At 49.7% G+C, this 3,395-nt stretch overlaps 1 pseudogene; it reads left to right on the top strand.

Moving 5' to 3' along the window:
- The first annotated feature begins 480 nt into the window (after positions 1-480).
- LOC120969788 (F-box/LRR-repeat protein At2g43260-like) lies at positions 481-1,903 on the top strand (annotated as a pseudogene).
- Positions 1,904-3,395: the final 1,492 nt, after the last annotated feature.

Below are 3,395 nucleotides of genomic sequence, written 5' to 3'. Positions count from 1 at the left end.
GGAAACGGTGAGGTTAGGGTTTCACGTGAGGCGTACGCACAGGCGAATTCTGGTGTCAAGTGCTTCAGATCAATTCGGAGGTTCAACGAAGGCAACTACTTCTCCGGGACTCTGGTCTCTCGGGGCATGTGCACAACGACTTTCCGGCTATCATTGACAAAATTAGGCCGGCTCCAATAGAGGAGCGACAACAACGACATGAGCTCGTTTCGTCAAAAAAGAAAACATCAGTTTCAGGAGGCAACAAGTTGGAGTCAATTTCCAAGTTTAGAGTCAGTTTCCGTGCATGTTGAAGTTGGTCTTCGTGTCCGAGTCCAACTGGGCTTAGAGCTTATCGTGTATTACGTGCTTCTAGTGTGTATATAAGCACAAGACTGGTCAAAGGCCTAGGACACGTACGCAGGCACGCAGCTACAAGTGTGTCCGACGGCTTCTGGATCAGCGACAGCCGACACATCTGGTTGACCATCGACCGAGAAGATGCCGTACCTGCCTCACGAGCTGATCGTGTGGGAGATCCTGGTCCGGCTGCCCGCCAAGTCGCTGCTGCGACTACGCTGCGTCTGCGAGGCCTGGCGCGACACCATCTCCGGCGCCGACCGATCCTTCTCTCAGGCGCACCTCCGCCGGCTTCGCCAGCAAGACAAGAAGCTCTGCAGCCTGCTCATCGCACCACGTATCAGAAGCGAAAGGATCAAAGGGAAGATCGCCATCCCGGGACTGTACCTGTGAGAGGAGAGCCGGCAGGGCGTCGCGACCCTCTTGCACGACACCTCCTCGTTCCCCGCCGAGGAGGCCAAGACAAGACATCGGTTTGCCCACTGCGACGGGCTCGTGCTCCTGCCCGCCGAGGATGCCGTCCGCGTGCTCAACCCAGCCACAGGCCGAGTCCTCGAGCTGCCCTGGAGCCCCAACAGCGTTGCGCCCCAGCGGCACTTGGTAGCACCAGGACACCAAGCGTTGGGCTTCGGGCACGACCATGGCTCCAATGCCTACAAGGTCGCTCGCTTCTTCTACCGTCAAACACGTGTCATGGGTGGTATTGGGATGGAGGTGTTCCCTATCGGAAAGGGCCGCTACTGGCGTGAGACAGACGCACAACCTCCGTACCCATTTTTAGTAGGGAGGATTGCGACCTTATTTAAGGGTTCCTTGATCTGAATATGATGGTCTTGCAGGTATCTCGTGCTTTGTCCGGTTTAGCCTTGAAGACGAGTCATTCAACATCATGACGGGTCCTCCTTGGTACGAAGGGGGTGACTATTTACAATCCAGATTATCTGAGTTGAACGGTGAGCTAGCCATCCTTCGTCTAGGGCCCTACTATGTATCCATTGAGATATGGATGTGCCATGATGTGGAAGGCAACAACCCGCCACGATGGGAGCAGCGCCATGCTTTTGAGTTTGCGGATTCCGTTCGTCTGATGGCTACATTTGATGATGAGATAGTGTACCAAGGCGGATCTTCATATCTCTGGCGTCAAACTCGTAAGGAAATGATATTATGGTTTGCATGACTGACTTGAAGTATTATAACCCCAACATGGGCACACTTGTTGAATACTCATGGAGGACCATAGAGGACTTTGGTGTAATCTTTTTCATTCCTACTCTAGTTCAAATCTAGTTAGCTGGCTTATTACTAGCTATGTAATCAGCAAGGACCATTTCGGTGGTATTTTAACCAAATATAGCTATTTGTACAAGGTAGATTTTATGAACTCTGAAATGATTTCGTAAGGGCATAGAGCTTTAGTTAACTAGGTCACACTAATGGTTTTTGTAAAAGTATCAAGTTATTTGTCAGAAACACGCTTCTGTTTGAAGAGAAGAGGCACACATACACTTAATGGAAGATCGGGTGTTTTGCACTTTTGTTTTTACAATTTATGGATTTTAAATATTATTGAATTGTTTGCTGAATATTAGTTGGGCTACAGGCCCACTTAACAATTTCAGAAAATCCCTAAGGGCCCATGCTGTCAATTGAGTGGTGGGAAGTTTAGTCCCACATGGCTAGTTGAGAGAGATGTACACCAACTTATAAGGTGAGCTCTTCTCCCACTAGTATGAGTTGGTGTGAAGGAAGGAGAGGTGTTCCACACGCGCGCTCCTCCGCGGCACGCCACGCCACGCGCCATGGGTTGCGGGAATGAGCCGAGCCGATGCAATGTTTTACACTCCACTGCTCCCTGGTCGTTCTTTTCACTGCTGCTGCCCTCGGTGAGAGCAGGCCTCCGAAACCCCGCTTCTCCAGATCCTGAGAGAGGCGAGGAGCGTCTCCTACGCGACTGCTCGCCTCGGTTCAACTACTGAGGCCGACGCCTCCGCTGCTGCTATGGCCTACTGGAGGGTATAACACATTTACACCGCTCCTGTTTACTTTCATGTGTGCAGTACTAGTGGTTTACATAGATATTTCTACTATCTGCCTAGTACATGCGTACATCATCAAAATTCAGTATGTCATTAGCATTGCCTATGTCATATTCATGATTTATTATTGGATTAAATTAATCAAACAATTGCTTAATTTCTCAACAATCCAAAAACCTAATATGTGTAGGCAATTTTCGATCCATGGTTTTGCTGCTGCACTGAAACTAGCCCCATTTACGGGGACGTACTTTAAGCGTTGGCAGACTAAAACCGTCTTATGGCTCACGGCCATGAACGTATTCTGGGTCGCCGGTGTTACTCCCACGGGAACGATCGCTCCTGAACAGGAGAAGGCGTTCAGGGAGGCCACCGTCGTCTTTGTTGGATGCGTTCTGAGCGTGATCGGAGATAAGCTGGTTGATGCATACTTACATATGCGGGTTGCCAAGGACTTGTGGGAGGCGCTCGAATCTAAATTCGGCGCAACGGATGCTGGAAGTGAGATATATATTATGGAGCAGTTCCACGATTACAAAATGGTCGAAAACCGTTCTGTATTGGAACAGGCTCATGAGATACAGTGCATTGCTAAGGAGCTTGAGCTTCTCAAGTGTGTGCTGCCGGGCAAATTTGTCGCGAGTTGCATTATCGCTAAGTTACCCAATTCCTAGAGGAACTTTGCCACTACTCTAAAACATCAGAGGCGTGAATTCTCAGTTGAGGATGTCATTGGCCATCTGAGTGTCGAGCAGAATTCGAGGGCAAAGGACTCGCACGGAAAAGGGACCGAAGGGACCTCTGTCGCCAATGTGGTGTAGAAGAACTTCCACCACCACAAGCCCAAGGGGAAGACTGGTGTCCAACAGAATACCGAGTTTAAGAAGAAGGGCAAGAAGACCTTCAAGAAAGATAAGAAGAAGGGTGGCTGTTTCACTTGTGGTTCAGATGAACATTGGGCTGCTAAGTGCCCAAACAAGTTTAAGAAGCCAGGTCAGGACTCCAAGACTGTCAACA

This window comes from Aegilops tauschii, chromosome 7, assembly GCF_002575655.3.
Source record: "Aegilops tauschii subsp. strangulata cultivar AL8/78 chromosome 7, Aet v6.0, whole genome shotgun sequence".
Classification (NCBI taxonomy): Eukaryota; Viridiplantae; Streptophyta; class Magnoliopsida; order Poales; family Poaceae; genus Aegilops; species Aegilops tauschii.
This window is presented reverse-complemented; position numbering and strand designations above follow the sequence as displayed.